Source organism: Aquila chrysaetos, chromosome 18 (assembly GCF_900496995.4).
Source record: "Aquila chrysaetos chrysaetos chromosome 18, bAquChr1.4, whole genome shotgun sequence".
In the NCBI taxonomy this organism is placed as follows: Eukaryota; Metazoa; Chordata; class Aves; order Accipitriformes; family Accipitridae; genus Aquila; species Aquila chrysaetos.
The window spans coordinates 26,817,406-26,842,498 of NC_044021.1; the positions used below are offsets into that span (position 1 = coordinate 26,817,406).

Sequence of the window (25,093 nt, forward strand, 5' to 3'; positions counted from 1 at the left end):
ACTGTCTACTGGTTATTGCACGCATTTCAGTCTTATCCAGTTCTTCATTAGCATAAAAATTGCAATATACAAAGAAGCAGGGACTGGATCCCAGGCCCATCCTATCTGTAAGAGAGCTGCCAAGAAGGACTGAAGAGTTTGCTTTTCATACGTCCACCTGAAACTACCAGAGAATGTTGGTGCGACAAAATTACTGATGACATTCAGATACAAAGGATATTTTTTTTTTAATTTTTAATTGCTAAAAAACCCTATGAAAAACAGTCTTTTAGCACACACTTGGTAATTAGTTTACAAAGCTGGTGCAATTAGTGCAGAAAGCTGCCAGCCTATGTCTATTCAGTTAAAGAATCTCAACATTTCGATGCAAGCTCAGTGTGAAGAGACAACCGGCCCTTGCATGTGATCAAACGTGGATCTGATGGATCAGCAGGCACAGTGAGGCTAGAGATGGATTCCCTGACCAGACAACTTTTAGGAAGAAGATGGTCTTTAAGTAGCAAGGATTTCAAACGACCTGGAGTTTGTAAGCTAAAACCTACGTATTGAGTTACACTTGAAAATGAACTGGTAGCCAGTGCACTTTAAGACCATACTTTTCTCTTTGCAAAGGGCCCCATAACACAAACATGTGCTGAAGTAGCACATCCTGAAATAATTCACTATAGCTCTACTAGTTGCATTCCTGTATTGTGGGGGAACACATGCAATCCCATAAATTCGGCCCTACAATTTAAGAAGGACGTGAAGGTCCTTGAATGCATCCGGAGGAGGGCAACGAAGCTGGGGAAGGGGCTGGAAGGCATGTCCTGTGAGGAGCGGCTGAGGACACTGGGTTTGTCTAGTTTGGAGAGAATGAGGCTGAGGGGCGACCTCCTTGCTCCCTACAGCGTCCTGAGGACGGAGGGAGAGGGAGGTGCTGAGCTCTTCTCCCTGGGATCCAGCGCCAGGACGTGTGGGAATGGCTCAAAGCTGCACCATGGGACATTCAGACTTGACATGAAGAACCATTTCTTTACTGAGAGGGTGCCCAAACCCTGGAACAGGCTTCCTAGAGAGGTGGTCGATGCCCCAAGGCTGTCAGTGTTTAAGAGGCATTTGGACAATGCCCTTAATGACATGCTTTAGCTTTTGGTCAGCCCTGAAGTGGTCAGGCAGTGGGACTTGGTCATTGTTGTAGGTCCCTTCCAACTCAACTCTTCGATTCGATTCGATTCGATTCGATTCGACTCTTCTTTGTCCCTCCTTCTTTCCCTACCCGTACAAGCTGAAGGAATCTTTGATGACATTTCTTCCCAGCCCCGCACTAGCAGAAGGGATTGAATGGGTAATCGTGTCCCAGCACGGGCATTGGCTCTGTCACTTTCTGGGGAGGAGGCATGCACCTTCTGATGGGTATGAGAGCTGTGGATCGTCTCAAGATCGTCTGACCACCTGAACAAATTTGCAAAAAGCATATGGGAACTGCGGTTTTTGAAAGTCTTCTATGTTCATCCCGTTTAGCTGGGCTTCCACAGGATGGCAAGAAACCACATGTCTGACACTAGCGAGGCTCAAAGACCAAGCCCTCGGTCTGAAGCAGGGAGTGCTCTGGGGTTTGAGGAGAGCAATACCTGTTCATGTCCCTGTGGATTTTTTTTTTTCCCCTGTACTCATTTTTAGAAATGCCTGAGCTGTTTCCCTTGGAAAAACTTGCTAAAACAAAAGAGCCAGAGAGCAGCAGTACCCCAGCAGAGCGAAGGTCCCTCTGGCCCAACACTTGGTCTCCAAAGCGGCCAACCCCAAATGTCTGAAGGAGAGCACACGAGCAGGGCCGGTCTGCTCCTGCCAGGGTCCTGGGGGTGCTCACAGGCCTCAACGGCTGGGGCCGGCCTCCCCCGGGACCCCCAGCCCCACCGTCCTCTGCCGAGGGACGAGGGGTCTCGGCTCTGCCTGCGGCCTCCGGTCCCTGCCTGGTGTAGGGGCCATCTTGTAGGTGTGCCCGCCTCTGCCCCTCTCTGCTGGGTGGGCCTGGGACCTGCACTGCAGAGAGCTGCTCTCCTGGACGGAGCCCTCAGGCCTGCGCCAGGGCTTGTCACGAAGAACTCTAGGCATAACATACATCACCGTTCCGTTCCGTTCCGTTCCGTTCACCACGAGTCAATTAATGATGAGACTGTTATTTGCCTGAAAAGCTGGGGAGGGGGGGGTGGTTCAGCTCCAAAACCACTTTCAGGGACGTAAATCAGAAAAGGTACAAGTGGAAACGGGATTTTGTTTTCAGATTTTATTTTTTGTCCTTTTGTGTCGTTTTAAGTTATTTTTATGTTATTTTTCTGAATCTGGTTCAGAGCCGATGCTCACAAGCATTTACCCAACGTGCATGTGTAGCCGGGAGCAGGCTGATGCGTTCTTCAGTGTAGCTTGATAAAACATCCCTTGCAGCCTGGCAAAGGCAAGTCACAGATCTACAGAAAGTAGCAGCAGGAATACAGGCCAAGCAGTCTTCCCCTGTTTCCTGAAGAGTGAGAACCTGAAGGAAGAGGATCAGGACCGACCACACACAAAAGAAGAAGAAGAAGAAGAAGAAGAAGAAGAAGAAGAAGAAGAAGGAGAAGAAGAAGAAGAGGTGTGTGGTGCTGTGGGTATTTTCCAACGCAGGACACATATCGATGACAAGCATCCTTTTTGCCTTCCAGAACTTGCTCCGCTGTGCTTCTTGGCCAACGATGCATGCAAGGCGCTCTCGTGCCGGCCCTGCGCTTGATTTGCATGCAGGGAGAGGTGAAAAGTGGCAGCTCCTGACGGGGCAGCGAGCCTGGAGCCCTTCCAAGCGCAGGCTGTTTTGCCCAAGCCAGAACCCCTGGGGAAATGGAGCTAAGGGAAGAGCAGAGCTCGCTCCCGCTCCAGACTTGCACTGGGCAAGAGAGCCCGAGGGAGCCAGGGCACGAGCGGTGCCTTGGAGGGAGGTGCAAGAGCAGCAGGCAAGGACCTAGGCGAAAGGGCCCGGCGGAGCCCTGCCAAGGGGCTGTGCTCAGTGCTACAGAGGACAAGAAGCAACCCCCCGGGAGCATCCCTTGGAGCCCGCCGTGGGAGTGAGAAAGCTTCCTCCCCCCGGATGCGGGGCACGAGGGCCACCTTCGTGGAGCACGAGCAGCGGGCACCTAGCCACAACGGCCCAAAGGAGCCCTGGCGAGGGGCCGTGCTCAGCGCTGCAGAGGAAGGCAAAAAAACCCCCGGGGACACTTGCTAGCCCACCGTGGGGGAAAAAAAGCCTTCCTCCCCCCAGCTGCAGGGCACGAGAGGCCATCTTCGTGGTGCACGAGCAGCAGGCAGTAACCTAGCCCCAACGGACCGGAGGAGCCCTGACAAGCAGTCCTGCTCAGTGCTGCAGAGGAAGGCAAAAAACCCCCGGGGCCCGGTGCCAATCTGCCCCGGGGGAAAATTCCTTCCTGACCCCAGAGCTGGCGATCGGCTATTCCCTGAGCACGTGAGCAAGACCTGCCTCCCGGTCCCACAGGCTGGTCACGCCTCCCAGAAGATGCCCGAGCCCTGTTCTCCCTCAACCTGGAGCCGTCTCGGGGGCTTCCGAGAGTGGCCAAATGCCCGCGGCCTGATCGACCTCGGGGGCAAGAATCCTTCCCGCGCCTTCGGGCCACCAGCGGGTGCTCCACGGCACCGGGACCCCGGCAACATCTCTGCATCCCACTTCTTACGGCTGCTGCCGCTGGCTCCGCAGGGGATGAGGACGGTGAGCTCTGCAGCGCTCCTCAAGAAGGCATTCCCTTGGTCTGGCCACTGCTATCCAGCTGAAAAGGATTTCCATCCATCAGATGAGCTTTGAACATCGTCCCTCCAGCAGCCTCGTCCAGCCTCCGGTCTTCCTCCCTCCGCCCCCCCCAAGTAATTCCACCGGCTCCTCCAGGATTTCCTCTGGGATGTCTTCGGGCTGTCCCCGGACCAGCTCCGGCAGTGGGACAGGGGAGGCTGCCCCTTTTATACTGCCCCGGGGCATTGTGACTGCTGCGGTGCCGGGTGGTGGCACTGCGACACGGGGGTGAGGGGGGCCCCCCGTGCCCAGCCCCGTCCGCCGTCCCTCCGGCCAGCATCCCTCGGAGGAGGGTTTTTGGGGTGCTGGCCCCGAGGCAGTCCCTGTGCCCAGGAGGCCCGGGGGCTGTCCCTGCCCTGGGTGGCCATGCCCTGGGCACAGCTGCTGGGTGTCCCTGGCGCATCCTCCACCACCCGGCTCCCAAGGACAAACCCAGTGCCGTTCCTCTTCTCTCGGGCCGTGGCAGAAACCAAGCGTGCAGCCCAGAGACCACCCCTACTAGCCGTCCCCTCTCTGCCCCAGAGCTACCGTCCACGAGGCCCCGCAGCCAGGAGGAGCGGGGACTTGATCTGGCTGGACACAAACCCTTTTCTGGGGGGGGGGGGGGGGGATGATTTTGGCAGCCGCAGCCTGGAGGAAAGCCAAAGCGTAACCAGAGCTGTAGGTTGGGATGGATGGTGCCAACAGACCGCCATGGAAATAACACAGGCTTTGAAAAATGAGGGAGCGGAGGTTATGCTGGGGTGGTGGAGAGGGAGGTGCTGAGCCCTTCTCTCTGGTACCCAGTGCCAGGACGTGTGGGAATGGCTCAAAGCCGTGTCCCTCAGGGGAGGTTCAGACTTGACATGAGGAAACATTTCTTTACCAAGAGGGTGCCCAAACCCTGGAACAGGCTTCCTAGAGAGGTGGCCGATGCCCCAAGGCTGTCAGTGTTTAAGAGGCATTTGGACAATGCCCTTAATGACATGCTTTAGCTTTTGGTCAGCCCTGAAGTGGTCAGGCAGTGGGACTTGGTCATTGTTGTAGGTCCCTTCCAACTCAACTCTTCGATTCGATTCGATTCGATTCGATTCGACTCTTCTTTGTCCCTCCTTCTTTCCCTACCCGTACAAGCTGAAGGAATCTTTGATGACATTTCTTCCCAGCCCCGCACTAGCAGAAGGGATTGAATGGGTAATCGTGTCCCAGCACGGGCATTGGCTCTGTCACTTTCTGGGGAGGAGGCATGCACCTTCTGATGGGTATGAGAGCTGTGGATCGTCTCAAGATCGTCTGACCACCTGAACAAATTTGCAAAAAGCATATGGGAACTGCGGTTTTTGAAAGTCTTCTATGTTCATCCCGTTTAGCTGGGCTTCCACAGGATGGCAAAAAACTAGACTAGATGGTCTTTGCAGGTCCTTTCGAATTCAAGTATTCTACTCTACTCTGCTCTACTCTATTCTATTCTACTCTATTCTATTCTATTCTATGCATACATCAAAGGCTGATCTACTCTGCTTCAGTCTGACTTACCAAAGCTAACTCCAGTTCTCACGAAGGATAGCATTCTTCATATCTGTTCTCTGCCCCTGTGCTAGATTCATCATAGTGTTTGGGAATTACTGCCAAACTGGAAGCACTGGTTTTGACAAATGAAGAGCAGCTTGCTAGGAATAGTTTAAGATTCCCCTCTCTTCTTAATTCATTTTATAAAAATGCTTGGAAAAACTGCATTCTAATGATTTCTAACCCATATTCCTTCTGGTGTTAAGTGGTGTCCTGGAGCCGTACATAGCACATTCATAATATCCACAAGCTTTCAACCAACCCTCATCTAACATTGTTTAGCCACACGTTAAAATGAACACACACATGCAAATAAAATGCATCACCAGCACAAACCTTTTTGAAGTATATGAAAAGCCAGGCAATACAAAAATAAAAATGAATAATGTGTAGGAGTATTGGTACATGGGTTCAGAGGGGGAAGATTTAGAAAACACAGAAGTGACTCTTTCTGAGGACCTTTTTTTTTTTTGCTATTTCTTTGGTCTCTACTAATTCTCGTTAATGCAGGTTTATCTTCTTAAAGGACTTGGTTTTCTCCTATACGCTTTTCTGTGATTGTCCCCTTAAAGATGACCTAGGAAAGCAGCTTCAGCCATTTTGTAAGGGCTTGCTTTTCATTCTTCTTTTCTGTGTAGTTGCTGCTATTTCTCAAAAAGAGGCAGGTTTTACAGTTCCTCATGTAAGACAACCACTCTGTATGTATTTTGATTTTTGGCACACAGCCTGGCCACTTCAAAACCATCTTCCTGAGCTGTTTCTCTCCCTGTTGTTCCCAGGGTTTTGAACTTACCATTCTCATGAGATTCTAGCTGCAGGGAGACTAAGTCATTTTTCGTAGCATATTTAGCCTACATTGTGCATTTGTCTGATCACTGCAGGAAAGGACAGGATATCTTGCAGTTTGGCGAAATGCATATGAGTAGCTGTCCTTGCACTTTATACCTCCTATAATTGCAGCTGCTGACAGTTTATGTGTCTAACGCCACATGTGGGTCTTTAGCAAGTATCGCATGCACTTCAGTGGAGAAAATAACACAGTGACAGTCTGTCTCCAAGACTCAAGCACTGAAGGTCTCTTACCTCAAAACTTGCTGGGGAGGGTGGGAGGCCAAGTTCTTCTCTCCCATCATAAATCCAAATTACTTAAAATTAGAGTAGGAAATAAAAAAACCCTTGAACCTTCCACTGTCTGCCAGAAAATAGAAAAGACGGTGTGCTTTCTTTCTGAGGTACCCCAGAAAGTATCAATTTATTTTGTGCATTTTCTCTCTTCTTTAAATGCCATTCATACAAAGAAGCAATCTGGATTCCCATTTCCTCTTTAGCACTTTAAAAAGTCTTCACAGGTATTTAGAGTTTAATAGTTTCAGCTTTCCTGTAGCTCAAGAACTAATATAAATAATCTCTTCCTACTCTGTTATGCAATATACATGGCTTTAGGGGTACTGCAGCTTTGCCACACTAAATACTTTCAGAAAAAGGTCTTACATTTAGCTCCATTGAAATGAAATTTTTCTGTTGTTTTCTAGGGATGATAGATTTTTTTCACATACTGTAATACATCTTCATTTTATTTTCTAAGAAGCCAGAATGCATGAATTCTCTAAAAGTGCCCTAAACTGTCTGGCAGCACTAGTATGTTTAACATTCCTTAACAGAGCAAGTTTCTCATCCTGCTGCAACAGGAATTTTAAATAATAAGCAGAGTCACTATATATTTAATTTAGAAGGATCAAATTTAAAAAGAATAGTTTTTTAAAAGCTATGCCATGCTTTTCTTTTATCTGTAACTTTCTGTCGAGTTAAAAATGCAAGGTTATTTTTCCCTGTCTTTATTTTTAGATATTTTGCCCAACCTCTTCTTTGTAAGAGAAGCCACTTTCATTTTAAGCAGATATCCAAATTAGAGTTTGAAATTAAAAATGCAGGAAGTACAGATGCATACAACTGCTAATCTAAGTATTTGTGCCTTGTAAATAATGCCAAGCATGCTCTTTTCAGGAACGGAGTGCACACTGAGGCAAACTATTCTTTTTTAGATGATATGGTATGTTATCCACATTTGTTTCACTATGCTTCCTGAGCAAGCAACAGACTGTTCAGTGTAAAAACATCACAGAAAACAAGGACCTTTTGCACCAGGTGGCCATAATCACAAAGGTGTTTAGGTACCTATTGGGATTTAAACTGAATAAACTGGGCAGCAAACTCCAATGACATCAGTTCACCTGAGTGCTTTAGACATGCTGAGCTCCAATTCTGACAGTCTGAAACACAACATTTAACTTCCCAAGCCAGAGGATTCCTCCAATTCACACCCACGGGAGCAAGCTCACAATTCAGCTCTTAGTATTTTCTCTAGGCAGACATTTTAGAGCAAATCTATTTAATATCAGTAATCAGCTAAAGCATGAATAATGCTGATTACATGGGTAGCCTCAGACTGACCCCCTTGTCTGTGACTGCTCTGAATGGAGTCATTTGATGTCAGCCCAACAAATACCACCTTCAGGTTGCCTGGCATTAATTTAGAGAATAACTCCACAGTCTCTCACTAATCCATCAAATTTATATGCTCAGGCACCACAAGAGCAGAGAATAGGACTCTGAGTTTTATCATTAAGGCTGCTTGGGAGCCAGCTCCCGTGACGTGGCGTAACCAACACATCCTAAGAGGAACTTGGTCAATGTATGTGTACCTCTCTGTGGCCCTTATATAAATGGCAGAGAAGCACATGCTATGGGATGCACATAACTGCTTGAGCTGCAAACTTCTCCATGGAACTGGAAAGCTCTGAACTCCTCCTTTCAAGAGACTAATATACTGGTGCCACTTTAAAATAAAGTGGAAACGTATTTAGCTTACTAGTTCATTTATGAAAAATACACAAACCATTGCTTGTTTTTTACAGATGAGGCCTCCATCTCCTCTTAATCTTGAACTGGACGTTAAAGTGGTCATTTCTACGTCACAGCCTGAGGCAAGAGCTCCTCTATGAAATTCTGACACCTGCTCAACCCCCAAATAGCAGTAAATAGAGATCACATTAGTTATTTGTGTCACTGTTTACAGTAGACTTCATGGTGCAGTCTCTCATGGCCTGTGAGGCTTTTTACAGTATATGCTATGACTCCAGTACTCTGAAAATGGCAATGGCATTTGTACAGTTCCTGGCAGGTTCTTTATTTGCAGTGGCATAGCCATAACTGAAGCTAGGTAAGCTCTGTTAAATTCACAGTAAGTTCAAGGATTTTCTGTGAGACAACGAAAAACTGCCAGTCAGAATGGTGCAACCTACATTTCTTGAGGAAACCTGAAAGGTAGGCAAAGGTGAAGGAAAGAATTTCACTGCTGCCATGATAGCCTCTTTTGAGAAGGGACTTTAATGCGGTGTTTATGCTGCTTGTGAGAAAGGACTCTGGTGTGGTGTTTATGCTGCTCTTGTCTAAGCATGCACACCAGGCATTCTATAGTGCTTTTTTTTGCAGAAAAATGAAGCACTTCTGTGTGCCATATCATCTGTACCTGAAAGCCAGCACACATGAATCTAGCAGATGTTGGCTATGAAAGTCATACAAATTTGGCAAACCCTTACCAAAAAGAAGGATCTTTTCAAAATTCCCAGTCTGGAAAGCAAGCACAGCTAGTCAGCCCCATTTTTTCTGCCATTTTTCAGAAAACAATAAGTACCCAAAGGCTTCCTGAAAAGTAGCATCACCAGTGGGAAAGTAAATCTTTAATTTTAAGCCCTCTTGCCTCATCTAAATCACATGGGGTGCTCAGGAGCTCGGGCGCACCCACGGACGGGGGCAAGCCGCACGCAGCTGGCAGGGCAGCTACGGCAAGGGCATGCGTGGAGTTTCTCTCCGAAGCGGATGCTCGTGGACGTGTTGGAAATGCGTGGTGACATCTGAAATGCCCCGGGGTCAGGGAGCCGGGCAAGCTCTCGGCAGGGCGGATTGGGCTGGGTGGGCTGGGACGGGGGCTGACAGCCCTTGGTTAGCCAGCAGAAGGTGAGGCCACTGCCCAGCACCACCCAGAATGGACTAGGACGGGTAGGCTGGAAGGGTGGGCTTTCCTCGAGCCCTCAGCGTCCCCCCCTGCATGCGGGGTCCCCCCGGAGAAGATGCGAGGGGTCAGTGTTCTTTGCTGCAGGAAGAGCAGAAGCAAGCTCCCGCTGGAGCGTTCTCTGCCTTTACTGGAACCCAGCCTGAAACAGGTACAGGGGAGAGCGTCCTCGGCAGCTTTGTGCGCTGGGCTCTGCCCGTCTCCTCCCTTTTGGCAGCAAAAGCGACAGCTTGGTAACGAGGGTTCTGCTAGAGCCCAGCCATGGGTTTGCGTTGGGCTGTACTTCCCACACATCCACATCTCAGCGTTTTAAACGACGTTCGATAATCCCTTTTCTCTCTCCTCTGGTACCTCTCGCACGGTCTGCTCTCGAGGGAGCATAGCGTTGTAGGGCTGCTGCTGTCTGTAGCAGCAGAGTAGATGCTGAATGAAAGATTTTACTCTTTGTTCTTCTTCTGCCTGCAGAAGTATTTGGAGAGAGAAAAGGTTGTGCAGAATGAGAAAGCGGTTCTGGTTTGCCATTTTCTCAGAAGGCAGTGTGACTTGCCCGTGGGATTTTATTGAGAGAATAATGTCAGAGCAGCCCTTTAAATTAAGATGCTCACCATAAGGGCTGCACCCCAGGCTGTTGGAGTTTGTGTCTGCACTAGCAAATAAGCACTATAGCATACCTAGTCTTAGTGCTGCTCATTTTATCTCTAGCTGAAGGTTTATATTCAAGAGTGAGGAGAAAAGGTGGATCCGCTTTCTTCTGTAATTTAGAGTACCAGGCTTTACAACCTTTCTTGAAGTTTATTCTTGCTTCAGCTTTTACTAGTGCCGGATATTAGCAAACTAATACTGAAGGAAATGCCTGCAACTGGAGTCACATTACTGGAATATCTTCTGTATGTATACAAGTGTGTGTATAACTTATATAGTATGTGTGTTTACAGAATTTTTTAACAGTATTTATATTTATGCCTCTTTATGATGATGTTTACATGGGCACATACAGAGTATGTTGTCTTAAACTATTACAGCAGTTTCTGTGCTTGCCAGATATTCCATCTGTTGGTCACCCTCTTACAGAAAATAAAAATCAGTTGTTACACTGCAGGCTTTCTAGGTGTATTTTGGGTATATTTCTTTGGTCTTCACCTAAAAGTTAAATAAAAAATTATTCCATACAGCATAGATTCTATTTTTCTCTCTCCTTTTTCTCCTTTCTAAGAGTAGGCGTCATTCACACATTTAACTAAACAGGATGGTTAGATGTTATTATGGTTAAAAACAGTTGGTAACATTTCAAAGATATACGTCTTCTGGGAATACATAGCTGCACATATGAAGTATGAATACATATGAAGTATTCTGATTTTTTAGGAACAAATCTTTATATAATGCAATACTTTGCACAGTTTCTGCTCTCCAAGCCTCCCAACTCCACTGCTGTTATAATCGATAATATTTGTTATAAGAAAATGACTCATTGCAACAAAATACATAATCTTATTTGATTCATTCTTTTTTTTTTTTTTGAAGGATAACTATTCCCAAATTATAAATTCTCTATGAGCATCCGTGCCTGCAAGTAAAGCTTTGATTTTGTGCATCTGTTGTTACAATTATTGCTTAGCTGCACCACATGTTGGGATCTTGAAAGCGAAGTTCCTGGCATGAGTGGATTTAGATAATCTATTGAATACTCCTCTCAAAAAGTGCACCCTATCCTTAACTGAATGACACATAACCTAAACCTGTCTCTGCCTGTTCTCACTTTGAGTGGTGATGAGACAATGTGTTTTGATGAGCTGCACAAGTATTTCACTATGCAACTCCAGGGAATGCTTTGGAGCACCATACCTGGGATGGTAACTCACAAATTTCCCAACTTTCTTTTTCTGATCTTAAAATTACAAAAAAAATCTGAGAGGGCTCTCATGTGCTGTAAGGACTATATGCAGGTATATGCCAGACTTGTGAAATGAGCTCTTTGGAAACATTCTACAAAATAACGTCCCATCTGAACAATGTGTTCTGTGATTTAGGACAGATATGGACTTAAGAAAAATCATGGTGGTGTTTTTTTTTTTTAAAAAAGCTGCATTTTTGGAGCTAACCATGTTTTGACTAATGAGATTTTTTAATATTTCTTCAATCTTTTCTCTGTGCCTTTTTAGTTCCTAATGCAACAGGGTCTTCATCCAAGACAGTGACTCCTCTGCTACACTACTAATTAAAATGATCCCACACTAATGAAAGAAGGAAGTGAAAGCTGTGGAATTAGAGGTGGCTCATGATACATCAACTTAGACTTATTCTAAAAACAAGCATCAGATACCTATGTTCCAGAAAGTGTGCCACATACCTTAAATGAAACTAGAGCTCTCCTCTTTGTCAATCAGGTGGGAAAGGTGTGAGTTAAAAGTGTGTATTCAAAGCTGCCAGTACAGCAACTGGAAAGCAAATATATTTGTATCTCAACTCAAAAAGCCGATGTCAATAGTAAGTTTTCTCTCTCCCCTCTTCTCCAGCTCATACCTTTAAAGGTCAGTGGAGTTTTGCCTTTGACCTGAACAGGTTTTCATTTTTGATGCTATTTTGGAAAATAAAGTTGTACATTCATTTGAGTTTTCTGAGAAATTATGCTGCTAATATCATATTTGTGAAACATTTTGATGGTCTAAACAGTGAATTTCACTGTGCACAATGTAGCTAGATTAAGTTTTTTTTCCTAAGGTCTTCTTACTTGCTCTTAATTTTAAAAAGTATTAGAAAGAAATATTAGTATTTAGAAAAAATTAGCAATGAAAAAACTAAATTTCCAGATTGAAATATTATTTATGGACTATACAAAGAATTCTCCTATGTCTGTTATATTTATTCATTCTCATGCACACTCTGGTAAGCCCTGCTAACATTCGGTTTTGAGATTTGTGAAAATAATTTTTTTTGCCTTTAAAGTAATCCAGACATGGTTTGTAGCCAATCTCATTCTAGTATGGAAATGCATAGGAGTCTTCTAGGATATTTACCATGTTGATGTTAAAAGTTAATTTAACACAGTAACATAAGCTTTCATTTCTTTATGCTTCAGAAAAATCAGCTGTACTTTTCCATCTATTGAGAGGGTGTATCTTGGGGCACAACTTTAGTGTTTGCAGTTACTTGGTTACAATACAATTTCACTAGCAAAGAGACAGTGCTTAACTAGCACAGATGGTCATTCACTGTTACTTGTCTCATTCATCAAATGAACAGCCCTACCAAAGCTAGTTTTTCCTGTGAGGTTTGAGGCAAGCTTTTTCTTTATATATTATGTGAATGACATCATTTGTAATAATAAAAGAAGCATAAAAAATGGCCCACGGCACCCAAAATTCCAAACAATGATTTGTAACAGAGAGGATAGGAAAAAAAAACCCACATTTTTTTTGTTGTAGAGGACTGTGCACATCTGTTGTCATTATTTTACAAAGTGATGGTAGGTTTCCTGAATCAACATTTCTTTTAAACACAACCACACTAATTCTTTTGCATGCTAGTGTGCAAACACGTTCTGAGCTGCTTCATTATTTCATTTAATAAAAGTTAAATTATCTTCTTGCCTTTTCGAGTGCTACTTCATTGATGGAAACTTGAAATAGGTACAATGAAAGATGCGTTTGGGGGCATGATGCCACATGAGACAAAAAAAATGTAGATTCAAAGGCATGTGGGTTGTGTCTCCTCAGAGAAGCTGTGGTATTTCTCGGGACCCGTCCCTGAATGCCTGGCTATCCCCACTTGAAGGCTAGCAAGGCGTTATAGCCACTTTCTGTGATGAAATTTCTATTTAGAAATGGCACCTCCTGACTTCCTGGGTCAAGACTCTTCATGCTAATAACAACATTTTGTGGTAACTTTTTCACTCCTTTAGTACTACTAAGCCATGCACTTAAGAAAGCAAGAGCTGGAGTCCACTATATTCTTTGATATCCTCACTACGATTGCTATGGTTAGTTACACGTGTAAATCCAGTGACAGCAACGGAACTGCAGTCTTGCTTTAATGGGACATATACTGAGAAAGTCTATACGCAGTGATGCACGAGAATGAATGAACGCAGCTTTGGCTCTTAGCTGCAGGCTGAATTTACGAGGCTTGGCACTGGGGAAGACAGTTCTTCAGTTACAAGCTGTGCATATGCAGGATAAAATCACCGTTCCAGTCATAATCATGAAATCCCACAGCATTTTTATTTACTTTTCGAAGTTCAGCTGTACTTTTAGGAAGGAGTCTCAAACTGCAGCATGCACCATACTGTCTCGGATGCAGCCCCCTGAGGCCTCTGTGCCCTTTTATTTCAGGAAACTAACATTTTGTATTGGTGCAGCTGTTATCACCTGGGTGGTTTATTTATCCACTGTCTCAGCTTCCACTTAATTTTCAGACAAAGGAGATGTTCTTAAAAATCATAAATTCCATGCAATATTATACATGTACTTACATGTAATCTACTATTATAAATGCATATATTGGATTTGGTGCTCAGATTGCAGGTAGCTATGTAGTTGCTTCCTGTTGGGTTTTGCGCTAAGGTTGATGTAGTACCTGAAATTTAACAAGCTTGTTATGAACCAGGCTAATGGGGATAATTCTTACCTCACTGTGATGCCTTATTAAAGCCATGAAGAGAGGTCAGTGGGAGGCATGACTTACTTCAAACAAGCCATTCATAAAGCCATAAATTGGTAAGTCTTTAAAAGTACAGGTTTTCAAGCTGCAATTAAGGAGATTTTAATGCTGGGTTCCTCTCCAGGGCAAATTTCCCTCTTTGCAAAAGCCCCTCAGAATAGTGTCTTTATAATAGGTCTTAAATGCAAATTGAGTAACAAACTGGCTTTGCGTGGCTTCCACAACATAACTTAAATTTTCCTGTTTAATTATTACAGCTGCTTGCCCACTAATAAAAATAACATGACCAATAAAGCCATAATTGGGAACTGTCGGAAGTTCAAAAAGGACAATTCTGTTACTACTAAAACAACTGTTAATGTCAGCCACATAATGTTTCAGATGGAAGCCCTGTTGTCTTAATATTTTGGTGTAAATACAATTAGTAATCATTTCTTACCGTTGCTCCCATTGTAATGTAAAAGCTTTCCTATCTATCTCCTTTAATTCACAGAACTCAAGTTATTCACAGAACTCAAGTTTTTCATAACCCTGCCCTTTCGACTGTGTTGATCCCATCATGTTGATACCATGATTGCTTGTCATTCTCTTAAACTCTTGCTGCAATTTAAATGAACCTTTTCCTAACTCTTTGAAAAAAAGTGTTTGTGTTCTGTAGGGCTGTAGGAAAAAATCTTGAGTAACTTGGAAAAAGCAGATAGAAAAAAACAATTTTTTTGGTGTAGTGATAAAGAAAATAATGGTAAGAGAGTTCTTTGATATCTTGTGGGTTTTGGGTTGGGTTTTTTTGTTTGTTTGTTTCAAAATTTAAGATGGGTAGTACTGTTTCCCATGTTGACTACCCTTATTTTCAAAAACAGATTAATGCTAAATCTGTTTCAGAATTTCCTTCTTCTATGATGTCTTAGTAATAAACTTCATGACCCCCTTTGCTCAGTTAAAGCACAGTAACAGGCTGTTCTGCAGTTCTCAGCATGGAAGATATAGCAAGATTATGTGAGAATCACCAGGAAAACTAGAAATATGGGTGGCTATGAAACTGAACATCTGAAATAATCCTTGAGAACATCAGTATTGATACAACACAGTGAATCAAACTGAAGAGATGGCCAAGCTTGAGGAAGAGCAAAGAATGACTGCAGGGTCATCCTTTTGTACAAGGGGATTTGCATTGCTGTCTTGCAAGCTGGAGCTCCCTGGGGGGAGAAATTCAACCATTAATGATTTGCAGATCAAAGACAGGAGCAAGATAATCAAATAAAGTTATTTATGCCACTGAGCCTGGGATAGGCTTAAATCAGACAGTCAGCCTGTTGGATGTCAATCTGTGGTAGGAGAATGATAAAATGACACATTCAGTGTTCAGGTGTAGGTGTGCTAACATAGAAAATGGCTAGTGCTATTAAAAAAAATATATGATCTGGTGTGCTGCACAGAAGCGTGCCAGCCAGAAGCTGTAAGGCTTATTTTGTCCATGTATATAATCATTTTACTCTCTTCTAAATTCTGTTCTTTATTAAAAATCCTATTAACTGGTTTTCAAGCCCTACCCCATTTCGTAGAACCATAGAGTCATTTAGGTTGGAAAAGACCCTTCAGATCATCGGGTCCAACCATAAACCTAACACTGCCAAGTCCACCACTAAACCATGTCCCTAAGCACCACATCTACACCTCTTTTAAATACCTCCAGGGATGGTGACTCCACCACTTCCCTGGGCAGCCTGTTCCAATGCTTGATAACCTGCTCGGTGAAGAAATGTTTCCTAATATCCAATCTAAACCTTCCCTGGCACAACTTGAGGCCGTTTCCTCTCATCCTATCACTGGTTACTTGACAGAAGAGACCAACCCCCACCTCACTACACCCTCCTTTCAGGTAGTTGTAGAGGGCGATCAGGTCTCCTCTCAGCCTCCTCTTCTCCAGACTAAACAACCCCAGTTCCCTCAGCCGCTCCTCACAAGACTTGTGCTCCAGGCCCCTCACCAGCTCGGTTGCCCTCCTCTGAACACGCTCCAGCACCTCCATGTCTTTCCTGCAGTGAGGGGCCCAAAACTGAACACAGGACTCGAGGTGCGGCCTCACCAGTGCCGAGTACAGGGGACGATCACTGCCCTGCTCCTGCTGGCCACACTATTTCTGATACAGGCCAGGATGCCGTTGGCCTTCTTGGCCACCTGGGCACACTGCTGGCGCATATTCAGCCGGCTGTCGACCAACACCCCCAGGTCTTTCTCTGCCGGGCAGCTTTCCAGCCACTCTTCCCCAAGCCTGTAGCGTTGCATGGGGTTGCTGTGACCCAAGTGCAGGACCCGGCACTTGGCCTTGGTGAACCTCACGAAACTGGCCTCGGCCCATCGATCCAGCCTGTCCAGATCCCTCTGAAGAGGGATCCCTCAAGCAGATCAGCACTCCCACCATACTTGGTGTCATCTGCCAACTTACTGAGGGTGCATTTGATCCCTGCATCCGGATCATTGATAAAGATATTGAACAGAACTGGCCCCAGTACTGAGCCCTGGGGAACACCACTTGTGACTGGCTGCCAACTGGATTTAACTCCATTCACCACAACTCTTCGGACTCAGCCATCCAGCCAGTTTTTTACCCAGCAAAGAGTATGCCAGTCCAAGCCATGAGCAGACAGTTTCTCCAGGAGAATGCTGTGGGAAATCATGTCAAAGGCTTTACTGAAGTCCAGGGAAACAACATCCACAGCCTTTCCCTCATCCACTAGGCGGGTCACCTGGTCATAGAAGGAGATCAGGTTAGTCAAGCAGGACCTGCCTTTCATGAACCCATGCTGGCTGGGCCTGGTCACCTGGTTGTCCTATACATGCCATGTGATGGCACTCAAGATGATCTGCTCCATAACCTTCCCTGGCACCGAGGTCAGGCTGACAGGCCTGTAGTTCCCTGGATCCTCCTTCCAGCCCTTCTTGTAGATGGGCATCACATTTGCTAATTTCCAATCAACTGGGACCTCCCCTGTTGACCAGGACTGCTGATAAATGATGGAAAGTGGCTTGGTGAGCACTTCTGCCAGCTCCCTCAGTACCCTGGGGTGGATCCCATCCTGCCCCATAGACTTGTATGTGTCTAAGTGGTGTAGCATGTCACTAACCATTTCCCCTTGGATTACGGAGGGTCCATTTTGCTCCCTGTCCCCGTCTTCCAGCTCAGGGGGCTGGGTACCCTGAGAACAATTGGTCTTACTATTAAAGACTGAGGCAAAGAAGGCATTAAGTACCTCAGCCTTTTCCTCATCCTTTGTCACTGTTTCCCCCCATATCCAATAAAGGATGGAGAATCTCCTTGTCCTTCCTTTTGTTGTATTTATAGAAACTTTTTTTATTGTCTTTTATGCCAGTAGCCAGATTAAGTTCTAAGTTCTCATGACATCTTTGTAGTTCTTCTGACCTGCCTGCCCCTTCTTCCAAAGGTCATAAACTCCTTTTTTTTCCCTAAGTTCCAGACAAAGCTCTTTGTTCAGCCAGGCCAGTCTTATTCCCCACTGGCTTGTCTTTCAGTACATAGGGACGGCCTGCTCCTGCACCTTGAAGATTTCCTTCTTGAAGAATGTCCAGCCTTCCCGGACTCCTTTGCCCTTCAGGACTGCCTCCCAAGGGACTCTGTCAACCAGTCTCCTAAACAGGCCAAAGTCTGCTCTCCAGAAGTCCAAGGTAGCAGTTCTGCTAACCACCCTCCTTACTTCTCTGTGAATTGAAAACTATCATTTTGTGATCGCTCTGCCCAAGATGGCCTCCAACCATCACATCACCTACTAGTCCTTCTCTGGTCACAGACAACAGGTCCAGCGGGGCACCTTCCCTAGCTGGCTCCCTCACCAGCTGTGTCAGGAGGTTATCTATCTTCCACATGCTCCAGGAACCTCCTAGACTGCTTCCTCTGCACTGTATTGTATTTCCAGCAAACATCTGGGAAGTTGAAATCCCCATGAGAACAAGGGCTAGCAATTGTGAGACTTATCCTAGCTGCTTATAGAATATTTCATCTGTCTCTTCATCCTGGTTGGGTGGTCTATAACAGACTCCCACCACGATATCTGCCTTATTGGCCTTTCCCCTGATTCTTACCCATAAACACTCGACCCTTTCACCACCATCATCAGCTCTAGACAGTCAAAACATTCCCTAACATGCAGGGCTATCCCACCACCTCTCCTTCCTTGCCTATCACTTCTGAAGAGCTTATAGCCATCCATTGCAGCACTACAGTTGTGTGAGTCATCCCACCATGTTTCCGTGATTGCACCTATATCATAGTTTTCCAGCTGCACAGTGGCTTCCAGCTCCTCCTGTTTGTTGCCCATGCTGCGTGCATTGGTGTAGATGCGCCATGGTTGGGCTATTGACCCTGCCACCTTTTTCGGGGGTGAAGCCCTAATTCCTATGTGACTGTTCTCAGGTGTTCCCCGGTTTCTAACGCATCAACAACCCTTGTGTCTTTGCTGTCACATGGTTCTCCATCCCCTACCCCTCCTGAGATGGCTAAGGAGCTTTCATTGCTGCTCTGGTTTGCTTGGCTTTTTACCCTGTTGCATTCAACTTCACGTATGTCACCACTATGGACCCCATCCCCCAGGCTTGTCAGTTTAAAGCTCACTTCACCAAATTTGCTAGCCTGTTGGCAAAGTTTCCTTTGCCTTTTCTAGTCAGGTGGATCCTGTCTCTCCCTAGCAGGTTATAGTCATCAAAGAGTGTCCCATGATTATGAAAGCCAAAATCCTGGCAATACCACCAGCCACGTTAGCCAAATGTTGATTTGCATGACGTGTCTGCTCCTGCCTGCACCCTTTCCTCTAACTGGGAAAACAGAGGAAAAGATAACGTCAGCACCAATCCCCTTCCGTCGCACCCCAGAACTTTGTAGTCTTGCTTGATTCTGCTCAGGTTCTGGCTTGCCATGTCATTTGTGCCCACGTGAAAGAGTAATAGTGGATAACAGTCCATGTTTCTAAGAAGTTGTGGCATCCTCTCAGTAACATCCCAGACTAGCACCTGGAAGGCAGCAAACTTCATGTGATTCCCTGTCAGGGTGGCAAATGGGTGCCTTGGTGCCCCTTAGCAGAGAGTCACCCACTACGAGCACTCATTGTTTCTTTTTGTGGTTTCTAGTGTGTGCTGCTGGTACTGTTTCTCCCTGTGGAGCTTGCTCATAGGTGTCGTCAGCTGTTAAGACATCATAGCTGTTCCTGGTTGTTATGCAGGAGGGTGGAAAGTGAAGCAGAATCCTGCTTTTGTGGGTCAGCAGAGTCCATGGTGCCTTGTTCTGAGTGGCATCAACCATAACACACTGGTTGTGAAATCACTCGTCTATCTCTTCTTCAGCCCCTCTAACACTGCGCAGTCTTCTCCCTGTCTCCTGTAACTGCCACCTCGTGTGACAGATCCTCGACCTGCTTGCATCTTTTGCAGGTACTTGCTTGTGCCTCAGGAGGAAGGTCTGGACACTTGTGGCAACCTGAGGTCTGCACTGCAATCTCCTTCCTTAGCAGTTGTGTCCGGGAGGAAGCATTGGACATCTCGGGGGTTGTTGCTGCAGAAACCCCAGTTTTCACTCCGAGACGAGTGCCCACCATTCTACTAAGAAGGGCAGATGGAGCTGACCAGTGACAGGAAGAGAGGGTGGTCCTCCTTGGGCAAACCGCCGCACCATGCCCTGGTCGCTAGCTCTCCCTAGGCTGCCTTTCATACCGTGGGGTTTTGGCCGCGGATGCTCTGTCCTGCCCAGGTCTCGTCAGCCTCGCTTGTGAGAGCTGGTGGCTCCTGGCACCTCGCTCTGCTTGTCTGGGGACTCCCTGGCTGAGGAACCCCCCCTGCACGCCACCACTGCGGACCAAGCTGGCACCGGAGCTGATCACCTTGGCCAGTGTGTCCTGCAATTTCCCTGCAATTGCCCAGGAAATCATTCCTACTCCAAATCTGGAGTATCTCAGAGGATATTTAGAAGGTCAGATGACCTGCATGAAGGCTTTGGTTCTTTGCAAGGTCCCTGCATCTCCTTAGCAGTACACTAACAAAGCACCTTCTCTTCTAGTCTCTGTCTTCGTTATTGTCTCTGTAAGACAGAGGTGTTTACATTCTGAACAGAAACAAAACCAAGGTCACACACCTTGGGCTTTTGGAAAGCAGAAATGATAAAAAGTGCTACCAAACCCCTCACTGCTTTTGCTTATGTGTTTTACTATACAGCATTACGGGCATATCTACATGTGGAATAATTGATCAGCTGCTTTTCCACACAGAGGAACCTGGTGGTAAAAAACCCCCACTGCTGCTGAAATACTAGAAAATGGAGCAGAGAAGCTTAGTTTGTTCAACTTAGTCCAAGCTATTGTCTGTCCTAATCCCGAGGCTTGACATTGCCCTTGGCATAAGTGACTAGTCTTTCTTTGTACAGTCTCAAGGACATGGAGCTCTGCCCATATCCCCCTGCCCAACAGGACATGGGAGATGCAGTAAAACTTGCAGGCCTCAAAGATTGAATTCCAGGGCGCAGGAGAGCAAACCGTGGGCCTGCTAAGCAGTGCAATGAACTGGAGGAGATCCTCATTATCCTTCTCTCTCATTTCACACCTCCACAGTGTCTGTTCATATCTTTACCTCTTTTTGACACAATAAAATAGTCTTGGAGGCTTCACTGGAAAGATTTTAGTTATAATATTTAATTCTTAATTGCTTTGCTTTGCCAGCAAATGTCTATTGATCTTTTAAAATTTGTTTTCTGTTTCGAATTGCTTAAACAAATTTTCTTGCAAATTGGATTTTATTTCTTCATCTTTGCATTGAAAAGAGATCGATGCCAGGCCCCTGTGTGTCTTGAGATTTGTTCTGAAGTATCCTACAGATGAATTAATTTGCCAGCCAGAAGCTTTCAGTGACTACATGGACATAGGAGCTTCCCTCAGCCAGCTGGCACGAGAAAGAGAAACATTCCAGAAGAGCTTCTTGCCTCCAAACGCCCAGCGCTCCCACCCCCACTTCATCAAACAAATAGCTTTTGCAGCATGCCTGGAAGTACATCAAATTGAGGCTATTTTGAACCAAGGGAAAGGAATACATTCCAGACTCCTGGGGCCTCGATTGAGAATAAGCAGCTGCCAGTACCCTTTCTCTTTGTGAGGGAGGGATCCAGACCAAACTCTGCCCACTGGCCACAGCTGTAGCAGTGTTATATTTTGTGGGTTTCTCTGCAGTATTTGCTTTGAGCAGTTCGTTGGGCATTCACTCTTTGGAGTGCCGAATTCAGGCTGAATGAACTGGTCCCTTTTTCCTTTTCTGCAATAAAGATTATGCTTAGGCTGCAGCTATAGAGCCCAGTTTAGACAGAAGTGGGATGCATCCCACTGATGATAAGAGTTACAAATTAGCTCAAGAAATTCTGAACTAGAGTAGGTTTTGGTGTTTATTTTTGTTTTCTTATTGTCTAATAAAATGAAGGAAATCTGATCGCATTCAAATAATTCCATGCTTTGACTGGACTGTGAAGGCTGCCTCTAGACTGGTGTTCACTTAATCACACGGACTGTGACCAGGGTGAAAGTTTGGCTCTAGCAGTTAACAGCAAACTCCCAAGTGCATTTGAAAGGCTAACCTCAGAGTTTGACCAAAGGTCAAATCTACTCTGGCAGGGAAGGTAGGAGGGCTACTCCTTCTGTAATTTTGCCTACCTGGTGGTGATACTGTGGCTGCATCTGACCTTTACATGGCAGTCCAAGGCTAGGGTTACATTTCAGAAAACACTCTACAACTCCTAGATACATTGTGCATAGCCCTTTTTTTCCGTATGAACACATTCAATGCATGGTTGCGCTTGATTTCAATTTCCTATGGCTATTTCTTACAGTTATTCTTCGTATCCTTACAACCACTCACATCAGCAGGCCAGATTCACAGAAACAGGGCTGGCTTCATTTGGATGTGGTGCCAGGTCTCACTGAAGTGTTGGCTGAGAGGAGAATTGATAGCCAAGGCTAAGTCCAAATACTTAAAATATAATAGTCTTCACATCCTTCTAATATTTGAACATTTTGCTAAACAGAGGGGAGAGATGAGCTTGTAACTACATTTAAGGAACCAAAGTGACTTTTTAAATCACTGGAATACTATTTTTAGTTCTGTATGTATACTGTCACTTCAGAAAGCAGAAGCAGAATGTTTTTCTTTTACTCCAAGTGGGTTTTCCTGAAGGCAAAATCTAGGGAAAGAGGTAAATATCGTGGTACATTTCTGTGCCATGCATTCTGGGGCCAGTTTGTTGAGATGGGCAGGTTGAGCTGCAGGATGATGGTTTCTCCTGGTGATAACAGATGCCATCTATCTTTTCTAGTTCACATTTTCCCCTTTCCCTTGGGGGACAATCAGATTCTAATTAATAGGGGTTAGAAAAAGCAGTGCTTCAAGAATCACAAGGTGTACGCTCAGATGTTCTTTTCTTTCAGGGCATTGATGATCTAGGTTTCAAGTACAGCTTGGCAATTCCTGCTGTTTACTGCTTTCAGCTCTGTAACCACTTTACAGGTAACATTTCTGCCAGTGGAGCGGTACTGCAAGCTCCAAGGCTCTCTGTAATAGATGCAGTTGGATCTTGATAGTGTAAAGTTTTCAGAAAAAATGCTGCTACTACATGATAATTGCAGCACCTCATATGATAGACTAAGAAGTCAGATTTTCCAAAAGAACCGTATGCTTTAAGAGTTTGTACCCTGAAGCTGCAATTCTAAGTTTTGTCTTATTTTTACTTCACTTTTGGTTAGACTGTGCTTTTGTGCTTTAGTTAGCCTGCACAAAACCTCATCCTTCCCAGGGTAAAATAGCTTCAAGCCTTCAAGCATCTACCTGATTCTGGCTACAGTACATGCAAAAGATTGTGAATTAAGCAACTGTATAGATTTACCAAATGCTAACCGTAGGTCCTGGAAACCTCATCTTATCGTAAACATGGCTCACTTTTATTGAGGGATAAGTTGCTGTGCACTCACCTTCAGGTAAGAGCAGTCACATGGACAGTTACGGTGCAATAAGAGGTCTTCTGAGGTACTCATACAGCAAACATTTAAGGCAGCTATACTGTACAGTACTGTCGTACTGTATGGTATAGCCATATTGCATGGTACCAGTAGCAGAATGGTTCCACTATAGACAGTAGTGTTTCAACCATATGACTGCACTGCAGGAAACTTCGCTCAGAAAATCTTTGGCTTCAAACACCCACTCGAGCTGGAGACAGGGATCTCTCTTATTAGTGTTTGGCCACCTGACACGGTTAATTGATTCAGAAGATGCACTGGTCTTCAGCTGTTCGGTTTAGTTATTTGTTCTTAGTTATTTCTGGTTTGTTTTGATCACCTAAATGTTTCTCACAGGTCTGAAGCATTTTAGAGAGAAGAATAGCAAATGCTGAGCTTTGTATGTTTATTTGTACAAATGAAGTTTGTACAAATGACAAAAATTAGTCAAATTTCCTGGATTCAGAAAAAAAAATCATAAGTATACAGCAATTGTTCAAATGTTTGTAATGGAAATTAAAGCAAAGAGTTTTTCTCAAGATTTTAGTTTTGGTTACCTGCCCCATAAGATAAGATCTGAAAAAAACCATCACTTACTTGCAGGCTGCCTCTTTGGTAAGTGATGGAGATGTCATTAGGATTGTTTAGGACTTAGACAGAAAGCTCTTTTCTTTTTCTGCCACCTTCTTCCCTGAAGCCATATGCCCCCACACACCATGATGCTTCTGTGTGTAATTGTATACGAGAGGGATTGCTGTCAGCCTCTAATCACAGTTCTGTACTGCTAGGGCACAATTCATACTCTTCAGTTCAGACATCGTCGATTTTAATATTTTCCCATATGTTTAACACTAACAAATCATGGTTATGTGGCTGATGTCCATTAAAAACTTCCATAAATTCTTGTCTAACTGATTAATATTTTCCAACCACAGTACAATGACAGTACAGTAAAAAAACCTTGTTTCTCAGTCACATCAGTTATACATTTTTCTGTGATTTTATTTGTTTTTCACTCTTTGTGATTGGTATGTTATTCAATCCAGCACAACAAAAGCAAAATATAAATTAAGCCTGGTAATTTTCATTACACTCCTTTTCCAGATGGATTCTGAGAGGTTTTGGAAGACCTTAATCCAGAATATATGAACAAAGCCTACAGAATGTAATAGTAATAGAACCACTACAGTTTAATAAACCTAAGGATAAAGACTGTATCTTTTGTGTTGGGATTTTTTGAACCAGCCTATTGAATTTAAGAGCAGGGATCAAATTTTTTATTAAATCCTACACATGCTAAATAAAAATCTATAAAAAGATATGACTTTATATTAAATTCTGAAGTTTTTACAGAAAGGAAAACGAGGAACCAGTTATCACAAGACTTATAACAAAAGCAAAGTGAAAAAAATGAGGCAAAAGTCTTGAGAAATGTTTCTGTAGAAGGCAGAAAAATATTTTTATGCTGAGTTAATGTCAAAGTAAGCCTTTTTTTTTGCTTATGGAATGAAACACCATTAATCATTCATTGTTCGGTGGCTGCTTGATTAAACATAATACTGACACAATTTCTTTTCAATGTGACTGGTGGAAAATGTCTGCAACACAGCAGAAATCAACATCTGTCATCCATCTTATTCCATACCTGTCCTTTCAGTAATCTGCTTGTTTGTGCCACTCACTGTGTTGGCTCTTTTTTAATCTCCTTAGACTGTACATTGCAAAGAGCAAGGTCTGTTTTTCAGTTTGTGGGTATACAGTGAGTAACTCAATGGTTCCCTGGCAAATTTAAGATGCTATTGCAATAATAAGTGATAGTAATAATGTTTTGAAATTAAAATTTTTCCTAAATTTTTTACACCTTTTCTTCTTACAGATATATCTGGTATCTTTAATCTTTTCTAAGTTTCATGTTGGACACAGTATCCAAAGATACAATATGGTAGGCATTAGTATGTTGGGCCACATACGAAG

The 25,093-nt window shown here is 44.6% G+C and overlaps 1 protein-coding gene across 1 annotated transcript in view; it reads left to right on the plus strand.

The window, feature by feature from the left end:
• The window catches only part of TNS3 (tensin 3), a 298,348-nt gene that overhangs the window by 453 nt on the left and 272,802 nt on the right, over positions 1 to 25,093 (plus strand). The window lies entirely within an intron of this gene.